General features: G+C 56.5%; 1 protein-coding gene across 3 annotated transcripts in view; it reads left to right on the plus strand.

The window, feature by feature from the left end:
- Window positions 1-42: 42 nt before the first annotated feature.
- The window catches only part of CNTN2 (contactin 2), a 33,235-nt gene continuing 21,958 nt past the window's right edge, over window positions 43-11,319 (plus strand). For 2 of the 3 annotated variants that reach the window (XR_003399983.1, XM_026864216.1), the window contains exon 1: window positions 43-202. The gene's annotated coding sequence lies outside the window, so the exon portion shown is untranslated. Of the gene's footprint in view, window positions 203-11,146; window positions 11,237-11,319 lie in introns of those variants that run through there. The other variant, XM_026864217.1, reaches the window with a different exon arrangement.

Consider the following 11,319-nt stretch of genomic DNA (forward strand, 5'->3'; position numbering starts at 1 on the left):
GCGTGGTGGTTGGCAGCGAGCGAGGGAGCGCGCACGCAAGGAGGGAGGAGAGGGAGGAGCACATCCTAATGCAGAGATGCTGCAGTGGCTTTGGGCACACACATCCACACTCGGGCAGGCACCAGCCAAGCGCTGCCTCGCAGCCGAGCCCCCGGCACCGGCGGGGCCCCCAGCTCATGCACAGCCACCCACCCCACCCCAGGTAAGTCCCTTCTCCCTCCTTCCTCCATCCGAGATGGGAAGAAAGAGGCTCCGGGTTTCAGGGCATCATTCCCCAGCAGAGCCAACTTGCAGGCGCGCTGGGCTCTGCTCCGGCGAGAGGGAACCTGCCAGATCCCGCTCGCCTCCGGCGGGCACGGGGGAGGCAAGAGCGAGGGGTGGGCTCGGGCATTTCTCGGTGGGCGATGGCTTCGCGGGCGATGCCTGCGCTGGAGAGGAGCCGGGGGTGGAGTTGGGAGGAATGGGGGGGCTGTGGCTGTGTCACTTGTGGCAGGGGCCGAGCGGCCGAGGTCGGCAGGGCTGTCAGCAAAAATCTCTTACGGAATGAGTCTGGGAATTCTTTATTTTTTCTTTTTTTGTGGTTATTAATGATGCCGTTCTGCTTTTCCTGGGGTGTTCTGGCTGGGGGCACTTGGAGAGCCCACTCCCGCGGGGTCAGGCATCTCCAGTGTGGTGCCGGGGAGGGGCAGGGGGGGCTCACACTGCTTTTGCTGCACAAAACTACTTCAGCATGGGCTGGCAGAGCCCAGAGCAGCCCGAGAGACCCGAGTTTCCTCCGCAGGGAGGCTGAGGAAGACCCTGGAGTCCCAAGCCCCCTCCTTACACACACCCCACGAGGGCAGATCCCACGTGAGGGGCAGGAGATGGGGCCCCTCGGGGCGTACAGGGGTGTTCCTGGGTCTGAGGCTGGTCGGGGGGTTGCAGCGTGTCGGGGAGCTCATGGCAGTGGGGAGCCAGAGGGGCTCAGTGCGAAGTCACAGGCTTGCCCACCCCAGGCCCACGCGGCGGGCAGGGCACAGCTCGGCTCCTTCCCACGCGCTGCGGGACGGATGCTCGGCCGGGGAAGCAGCCGGGGTTTGCTTTGCAGGGCTCCAGTCCCACATCTTAAAACCTCCCAAGCTCCCTCCTCGTCCCTTCACATCTCCCCCACTGACTCCCCCAGGCTGGCACCACTCCCACGAGCCCCAGCATTAATTTTCCGGCTGGACTGGGGGGTTATTCACGAGAGATTGTCATCTCTCTGACAAAACACTAGTTGCTTGGAGGATGGGAGGCAGCAGCAAGCCCAGCCCGAGTCTTTAGCCAGACCCCAAGAACAGCTCTTGCTCCTCCCAGGCCACCTCCAGCCATGTCCACCACATGGCCTGAAGGCACAAAACCAAAGCACAGGCTCTTGCACCAGATTTAGGAGCAGGTTTGCACCCACAGATGAACCTCCCAGGGTGATATATTTGGTACTGAGCACACCCAACGGCAACCCCAGCCGCTCCAAAAGCCGTCTGCGTTGCTAATACAGGAAAGCAGCAGGTCCTAAACTTTCTGGAAATAACTGCACTTTCCAGGGGTAGATTAGAATTACCCAAGACTAAATAACACAGAAGACAAGAGTGTCACGTCAAGCCCAGCTGCACGCTCTCCCTGGAGCACGAGTAGACCGAGACAAAGGGATGCTAATGCTCTTCTCCATCGCCCGATCAATTACTATCAAACAGAGCAACCACGACTTTTGTCACTCAAAATATCTGCAGAGAATTTAATGGCCTGTGCTATTATTTTCTCTGCAAATTTACCACAAGCAAATCATAAAAGGCTGAAAACCCAACCACGTCCTTAGGGAGGTATTTCCCACACACGCTCCAGAGGGTCTGGCCCACGGAGCTGGGAGCCCACGTGGAGACTGAGCTCACGTGCGTTAAAGCACAGCCCAGCTGTCCAACCACCCCACGTGCTTTGCGTGTGCCCAAAGTCCAAATTATCCACCAAAAAAAAAATAAAAATCATCGACCCCAACAAGAGGCAGACACCTCCCTGGGTTCAGCATCCCCCAAGCTCCCCCTCAGCACTTTCTCTACTTGCAGTGACCACGCCACCACCCCAGTCTCAGAGTGTTTTTTTTTCCTTGGGGGTGCCGGGCACAAAGCAAACCCACAGAGTCACCTGGGACACGTCACATCCCGGGGAGCCCCCCAACAGCTCCCCAGCCCAGACGCTCAGGGCTCCCTGCCCAGCAGAGCCCCAGGCTCACCCACGCTGGCCAGCCCAAGGCACTTCTACTCAAATCAGAGGTGGGTTTTGTTCCATTTTGTAGGGAATTGGCTTCACGCAGCACTGCCCGTACTTACCCTGCGCACCCGGAGGCACATCTCTCTCCTTCCTAAATCAGCGTCAGGCATTATCAGCCCTGCTTCCCGGGGATGAGGAATCACAGGAAGATTTTGGGATGGGCTGATAGCAACCCTATAAGCCCAGGGCTCTACAACAGCGGGATGGCACCACACACACACACACCCTTTCACACCAGGTTATCTTGCAGCGTTGCCATATAAACAAATACACCACGCAGGAAACCCCAGCATCAACCGGGGGCTTTCAGAGATGTTAAAGCACAGATACACAGAAAGAGGTAAGAGAGTCTTCCTTAGAGTCAAAAAAAAAATAGATGAAAGGGAAAAAATATTATTAAAATCTACTGTGATTGGCTGCATCAGGCTCTCCCTAGACACTATCTGTCTTTCCCCAACACTAAACATCTCTGGGTGCTTGTGGAGCTGTAGAGAAGGTCTTGGCAGATTCAGAATCAAAACCCGCTCTCAAGCCAGACAAAAGCTGCTTCCTTGAACCCAAACTGTCTTCTTCTCCGAGACAAACGCTCTCGGTCCCATTGCCACAACACCCCTGTGGAGTCCAGGATCTTACCAGAGGGATGTTTAACACAACCACAAGAGAGACGTCCCAAGACTTCAGGGAGCAGGAGAGCTATTCCCACCCACAGCCAGTTGTAAAAATACTGAACCCAGCCCCCAACAGCAGCCTAGATCCTAAATTATTACATGTATTATTTATCGTACAACCTGTGGAGCTGTCAGTCCTGCACCAGAGCGCCATAAAACAGGGAGCCTACGCTGGAGAAAGGCAGAGGGATATATGGTTCTCGCCGGTTCTTCCTTGTTTTTTTATAAAGAGGAGATCAGCTTGTCACTATTTGGAGGCTTCAGGTGGCTTTTAGTATCCAAAGACAGGCGAGAAGGTCAGACGCAGGGATGATGCCTCCCAAGGAGCAAAATAACCAGGACACTATTGCAGGGGGTCCTCAAACCTTCTCCGAGGAGGATTTTAGCACCACATCACCAAGCTCCCCTCTGCCTGGGGATGCTGCACACCCCCAGCACAAGCTCCTGGCAACGCAGCAGGGCCAAGGCGAGGGCTGCGGAGCTCTGCCATACACAGACATCCCCCACCACCACCACACTGGGAAGGTTCTTGCTTTGGGCACGACTTTACCCAGCCACACAAACAGCACAGCCAGCACCAGCGCTGCTGGGACGCGCTGGGAGGTGTTAGGGCTTCCCCACAGACGGCATCACCTGCCCGGGGCTGTGTTCGCCAGGTTTCCCCGAGTTCTGCACTTGTTTTTGCCTTGCTACAGCCTCTCCCCAGGACTGGCTCCTGCCAAGTGATTTACCAGGCAGCAGAGGGGAGGGAGCCAGGCTCTGTCGCAGGTAGGGAGCTATTTATACCGCTGCCACATCAAAGAGTTGCTGCTGCTGACGCCACGGTAGCACTAATGGCAGAGAGTGGGTGGGTTTGCGAGGCTGTGGATGTCCCGGGGTTTAGGCAGAGCTCCCCATGGCCGAGCTGTGCGTGCTCGATGCGTGGTGCTGCGCTGTAAGAGGAAAGGAAAACCTGCAGCGTGGAGCTTTATTTTGGAGGTTTATTGCGGGGAGATGATAGCAGCCTGCGCAGCCAGACCGCGACTCCCTCCCCGTCCCTTTTGCCAGCATTCTGCCCGACATCCAGCATGTCTCAGCATCCCCTCCCGGGCACCCCAGATTAAGAACCTGCATTTCCTAGGCAAAGAGGCTCGAGATTGTGCTCAGCTATGCTCTGAGAGGGGTTTGCAACACATTAATTTTGCAGGGGAGTGTCTGTAAGAATGGCCCCAGATTTGGAACTTCAGCAACCGTAATCAGGGCATTAATGAGGATTTCAGGCAGACATCATCTCTCGAACCCCCGTGTGCTAAACTGGAGTCACTCGTGGCCTTGTTTTCAAAGACTTTAAGCATCTTTCCAGCTGCTATCGACTTGGGCTATCGATTGAGACACAAGTCTTCAGGGAGAGCTTAGGAGCTGCATGCTGGCAGCCTGGGTCAAACGCCACGCTCGTGCCCAGCCTGTGAGGCAGCTCATGGGGAAATCCCCTCCCCGGCAAAGCTCCCTCCCTCCCCTCTGCCCCCCGGGTCCAGACCCTGCGTGGGAAGGTCTCATGGCTGTTTCTGTTGGGCTCCTTTGCTTTCTAACACTCCCCTGACATCCTCAGGGCTGAGATGCTGCTGCAGCCGCTCTGGCAGCGCTGCCCACGGACACCAGGGTCTTGCCCAGAGGGTGGCACGAGCCTGGTCTGGCTGCAGGGAAAACTCCAGGTCCCACCAAACACTTCAGCTCTAAAACTCAGGGGATTTACCAAGGGTTTATCGCAGCAGAGCTGAGGATCACGCAGCTCAGGCTGTATCCCTACCACTCCAAGGCACTAAGGTGACTGCAGCCAGAGATGGGATCTGGCCAGTTCAGAATAATAAATTAAATAATCAAACACACTAACTGCAAAGCTCAGATCTAAACTTCAAACTGCCCAACGCAACAGAAAAAGCAGTAAAAGCCCACTGGTAACATCACCTGTTTTATTACAATTAGATTTTACCACTACAGAAACTCCAGACCCAAAGCCGTCATGCCCCAGTGCTGTGCACGCCCCCAGCCCGTGTCTCCGGACCGACCGCAGAGCCCGGCTTTGTCTCCTGCACAAAGAGACGCTGAGCTGGGCACAAGCAGGGGGCTGGAGGGGCTTTGCCTGTCTGGGGAGGGGAGGAAGGGACTGGACTTGCTGGCTGGGGGCTGAAACCAAAAGAAAACTCCCACCGAGACCCTCTTACAATGAGGTGCCGTGACCCGCGATGTACATGAATGCTCCAACCAATTATTAGGAAAAAGCACTTAAAAGACACAGAGAAAACAGAGAGTGCTTGAAGACCGTGCCTTAATACAGCTGTCCTGCTGGGAGCACGTCAGAGCCTGCCTGCTCCTTGCGCCAGGGCCAGGAGGACTAGACAGGCCTATTTTGTCCCTAAGTGAAGCTTAACCTCCCCTGCCCGTGGCAGGAGTCGCTCCCGGGCATCAGGACCGTCTCCTCCTCCACCGCACGCTTGTCCCCGTAACACCCCGTATAATCCACTTGGAGAAGCTCAGCCCGAGCGCAGCAGCTCTTCTCCCAGTGCTTTGCTCAAACATGGGTCCATCTAACCACAACAACAACAACAACAAAGTGATGCAAAAGGCACGAGTGTGGCAGCCTCGGTCCTCTCCCGGCAGCACAGGGCTCTCCCCAGTCACGCCAGTGATGCGTTTGCTGAAGCAGAGTTTCCTCCGGTCCCACGGGAAGGGCTTCCCTCCCCTTGTGGAGATTTTTCTCTCATTTTTCTCCTAGATGTTGGATAATGGGGGCTGCCTCCTCTCACTGCACCCCCCTACACCGCTCTGAGCCGCTCCCCTCCCTTCACCCACCCCAGGGGGAAAAAAAGCAGGAGCCACTGATCAGATATTGATCCTTATCAAGCCGGTTCTGTTACAATTAATCAGTGATGGATAAGATGCAGCAACATAGTCAAGGGATTGGTGCAGGGGGAGAGCGCCTGTCCCAGCATGTCCCCTCCCCAGCCGGTCTCACAGCCCTGGGAAAGGGATGCCCAGAGCCTTTCCCTCCCCACGCTGGGGCAGGCAGCGCACATCCTCCCGCACCCAGAGGCGCTGGGGGTATTAAATACACCCAGCAGCGCTGGGGTCACTCCCGAGCACTCACTCCGTGGTACCCCGTGCCCACACGTGCCAGCCAGACACTTCACCCCCGCACAGCCAGGGGTGGTTTGGGCTCTGCCGCTCCATGCATTCACACACACACACACACCAAACCCTACAGCCTGCTGCACTCTCCAAAAAAAAAATTAATTAGGGCCCATGCACCCACCTCTGGACCCAACCCTACAGGGAGCAGGAACGGCAACACTCGGGATGCTCCGTGTCAAAGGGAGAAGCTCTTAGTTTCCATGGATATGGCGATTCAGGATTGCTCCAGATGCAAAGGGGTTTGCAGCGCGCTGCGAGGAGCCTGCAGCCCTCCTGCACTGAGCCCAGCCAACAGAGAGCAACAGGACCAGAACCCAAACGAAAACCCAGCCCAAATAAAACCCCTCCCGAGTTTTGGAGGTGCCTCAGCAAACACAACGAACTTTTCTTCTAGCAGCCAGCAAAGCAGGTTTGTGCGACGCACGATCCCTGGATTGCTGTTTTGCTGCTTGACTTCGTTTCTAAGAGTACGATATATCTCAGCCAAGAGCTCCCAGAAGCAGGCAGCACGCTGGAGGCTCTTGCCAGCGAAGGGACAGGGACACAAAGGCCACGCTGGGGGTTAAAACCACAGCACGGCCAGGCCAGGGCACCCCAGGCTGGCAGCACAAACCAGTCAGGGCTACAGACAACACCGAGAACCAAAGCACCCAGTGCCAGCCTCCAGGGAGCTCAGGCCACCCTTCCCAGCCATGCTGAGGGGTGAACCCCTGCACCCACCCCCTCCTGACAGGGTCCTGCCCTGCTGCAGCTCCCCCCCACCCCCTGCCACTGCTCTGGGGACTTGAGGGCTCCCAAATTAAACCTTTGCATCTTCTTTCCCCTCTTACCTCTCTCCACCACACTCCCTGGTCTCCACACTGAACTAGGAGAGTAGAGCCCAGCTTGTAATTATACTAACGAGGGCTGGTTGTAATTGCTCACACCTGGGGCACAGGGCCAGGGCAGAGGCCCCAGCTCTGGGGGCTCCGATTCAGCCTGGCCTGCGCAAGCCCCTTGCTTGGTGGCCCTGTTGCCATCTCCCTCGTCCCTGAGCTGGGCTGTTGGGCATCACAGCCACTGCTCCGCACCTCCCCTGCCTGCTGCCGGCCTGGCCCAGGTGCACAAGCAGCAGCAAGGGCAGACAGACAGCCAGACAGCCAGACAGATGGACTGCAATCACCTGCTTTAACTCACCCCACCTGGGGGTGAGCTCCCCGCCCGCAGGTGCCCCCTTGCCCAGCCCCGCAGCTCAGCCCTCCCGCAGGCAGGACGTGCCCAGCGTGTCCCCTGCGTCGTGCCACCGCGCCTGGGCCCATCGGGCAGTAACAAACGCATCCGGACAGCAGAGCCCCGGCCGCGGGTGGCATGGCTGTGGCCCAGCAGGGAGCTGCTGGCAGGGAAGGAGCCCAGGCTGTGAGCACCATCTGCTCCCAGCGCTTCGGGCTGGAGGCTCCCAGCCTCCCCCACCAGCCTCAGCTCCTCCTGTGCCCGCACAGCCGGGGGGGCGGGGAGAGCTCTCCCCCTCCAAGTCCCCCCTGTTCTGTCGCCTCCCTCCATCCCGCTGCCCAGCTCCTCAGGGCGATGTTGGGGTGCAGACAGAGATCCCGGGCAGGTGAATGAGCCCATTGCGCAGACCCTGCAGTGGCGACAGCAGCCACCCCGTGGGCTCTGCTCCGAGTGGGGCTGACGGGGCAGGATGGGGACAGCAGGGTGGAGCTGGTGCTGCTCCTCTCCCTCAGCCTGCACAGCAGAGGAGAAGGGCTTTGCCTTCAAAAGCTGTGCAGGGGCAGAGCCTTTGGGACTTTTCTAACACGCCAAGAATGATCTAAACCCACCCAGGCAGGAGAGAGGGCACACAGGACCCCCCCAGCTACTGCTATAAGTGTTTCTGGGGCACAACTCATCTCTGCCACGGTTGGGGCAGGTACCAAAGCCAGCAGGCAGGGCCCACAGCATCCCTCTACATCAGGGTCACACACTGGGGAGCAGGGTTCCCCCAGTAACTGCTGACAGGGTTTTGTCTCCGTTATGGGAGGACTGATGAGCTCCGGGAGGGCTGAGCTCCACTGCAGGGCTCTGAACCCCCCTGAGGGTGCTTTGGCCAGTTCTCATTTGGACCTTGGAGACTTCACTGCTTAGGATGGGTTTTGGGTGGTCCCAAGATTTCTGCTGCAGGTCCCGGGGCCACCAACAGATCTGAAGCCAAAGAAGCTCAGGAAAGGCTGAACCCAGAGTTTGTATCCAGATCAGCCTCTCCTGAGCACAGGCAGTTTTACAAGAGGACAGAGACATTACAATAAAACCATTTGCAACTCACTGAGACATGCTGTTCTGGGGATGGACAAAATGTACCTCAACTGGAACAGGTTTTGCAAGCCAAAATCCAGCAAAGATCAGAAGCGTGCCCTTCCCAGCCTCCGCAACGATCCCCAATAAAAGGGACACTCACAGCACAGGACCAACTCCTGCGTCACCCACCCTCAGGATCAAACCTTCCCCGGGGAACACTGCAGCAGCAGGAGCTGCCCCACTTACACACAAATGCTCATCTCATCACTTAACCACAGGAGATTGAATTACACTCATTTCCCCCAGTAACAGACGCCACTGGGCCCGTGCAGGCCATGTCATCTCCTGTTAGAGCCCATCTCCTACCAAAATCCATTTCTGTCCGCCCCCCCATGCCCAGTGTCCTGCCGGAGTCGCCTCCTCTGAGGGATGCTGCTCCACAGCCGGGACTGGAGCTGCGGGTGCTGGACCAGGCAGCATCTCCTTTACCAGAGGAGGCCTCAAAATCTCCCCGTAGCTCTTTAACTCTGCCTCCACAGTAACGGATCGCTCCCAAATCCCAGGGGCTCCAGAGGAAAGGGCTAATGCACATGTTTTTGAGTGTGCCCATACCTCCCCTGCTACTGGAAATATTAATGACAGCATCCATTAGCGGGGATGACAGATCCCCTTTCAGCACAACAGAAGGTTCTCGAGTGACTGTCAAAATACCCTACGAAGAGGGGAAAGAACAGGTCCCCACGGGCCCTCTTCTAATTAAGGATGGAGAGCAGGTCTAAATATCAGGTGCAAAGCGCACACCCATGCTCTGAAGTGGAAAGTCGGATGCAGGATCCGCAGCTCGGGGTTGGGGTCGTGGCTTTAAGATGCCCCTGGGGTCCTCGTGCAGCCCCAGGCGTGATCTCACAGCATCAGGCCCACAAGCGCAATTTGATCACGGCACTCGGGCAATAAGACAATCGGGAACACGCAAAACAGTATCTGAGAGGATTATTTCATCCAGTCTCTGATTGCGAGCAAATACAGCGTCAGCACTTGTACAAAACACTGTTACTCTCCTACGTGCTCATTTGATGGGGACTGTACCTGGAGCTCTCCCTGGCTATCACATTCCTAATTTTTTACAAAGGAGTTAAAGCTCGGGCTGGGCTGAGGATGGATTTAGAAGAGCAAAACAGGAGCATCTCCCTGTGCCCCCTTGGCAAGAGCTTCCCCAAGCCCCACCTCAGCCTGCAGAGCTGCGGCCTCGCACCTCTCACCTTTGGAAAGAACCCTGAGTGTTTCTGCAGCAAATACACGTCTGTGTGCGTGAGGGGGACGCTGGAGAAATGGAGGGATGGACACAAGGAAGTGAGAAGAGAAAATGATGCGAATGTTAGGGATCAGAGCAGATGGGGAGGTCGGGGGGTGGAGGAAAGAGGGAAGCTGCAAGAGCCAGAGCCAGCAGCAGAACTGGGGATCAAAGCCGTAGTTTACATCATAAATAATGAATCAACAACTAATTAAATAGTTCAAATCAGATTAATTTTTACAAGACACCAGCTTTTCTCGGCTGCAGGGGAGGGGGCTGACGGGGGACACTAGAAGTATTCCTGCGGAAGGGCATCGCAGCTCACCCTCCTGAGCAGACCGTGGCTCAGCCCCGGGGACCGCTGCTTGTTTAGGCGAAAGCACCCAGGAGAGGCAGGATGCAATCTGCTCTCGCTCAAACGCAGCATCTCTATTTCATACAGCAGCGAGTGTGAAGTGCTGATAAAACCAGAAAGGCGCCCGAGGGGCAGGAGCAGCCCGGAGGAGCCTCCAGGAGGGAGAACGCCCAACACGGCACTCCCCGACCTCCTCACGCTGCCTGCGCCTTATTAAAAATAACAAAAATCCACCTTTCCCACACTCTTCCCTATTTGTTTTAGAAGTGAGAGGAAAATGAATAGAAGGGAGCAAAGCTGCAGCCAGGCAGCACCTTCGCAGGCAGCTCCTGGGGCACCGTCAGAGGACTCAGCCTCGGGGAACGGGGCTGGCAGCGACGGAGCAAGAATTTGCTGCCGTGGGGTGTAGGCGCAGCTTCGACGCTCGCTGCCCTCCGCAGACCTTGGGCGTTGCAACACGCCGGTGAAGAAACCAAACTGCAAAGACTTGGAAAAGTCAATTTATTAGTTAGTGCAGCGCTGGCATCGCTGGCAAACCCACACCACAGCGCTGCCTGCAAAACAGATCGAGCTAAAAGCTGGTCCTTGTCCCAAAGTGCTTACGACGGGAGCACAAGACACATGAGAGGGAAGCAGGCAGAGGGTGAAGGCAGGGGAACAATGAGGCAGTGTTAGCTGAAAGGCCGTGGGTTCAGGACACCGTTTGGGGCATGATTCTCGTTGACATCAAGTGATTTCATGTGACTGACTCACTTCAGGGCTGCTGGAACAAACTGCGTGGAGCAGCTTTGATGGAAATGCATCTCACGCTCTTCTCCACTTTGTCCCCGAATCCCCTGGCTGGAACACTGCTCGGCCCTCTCCTTCTATTTCTTTACGGCAGGGTCCCTCCTTCCCCGCCACACTGTATAATTAAGCACCAGCCTTATTTAGGGGCCTGTCATAAAAAAATATTAAACCAGGGCATGAGGCAGGCTGGGCTCACCTCTCAGCGCTGCGCCGGGAGGCTGGGATCCAGCCCTCTGACCCAACCAGACGAAAACTGAGCAGGATTCGGGACGGAGTCTCCTCCCTTTCAAGTGTTGGTAGCAAAATCTTCCCTTTTGGGTGACAACACAGAGGCCAGGTGGTTTTTCCACCCAGCCAGAGTCCCCCGAGGTAGGACGTGAAGCAAATACTGGACTATCGCTGTTTGCTCAGGTGCGTTTCAAGGGCTGTTAATAATGAGCGGGGTGCTGGATTTTTTTTTTTTTTCTTTTTTTTTAAAGCAGCACTGGACTGGG

This window comes from Athene cunicularia, assembly GCF_003259725.1.
Source record: "Athene cunicularia isolate RWA chromosome 26 unlocalized genomic scaffold, athCun1 chr26_part1, whole genome shotgun sequence".
NCBI classification, from domain to species: domain Eukaryota; kingdom Metazoa; phylum Chordata; class Aves; order Strigiformes; family Strigidae; genus Athene; species Athene cunicularia.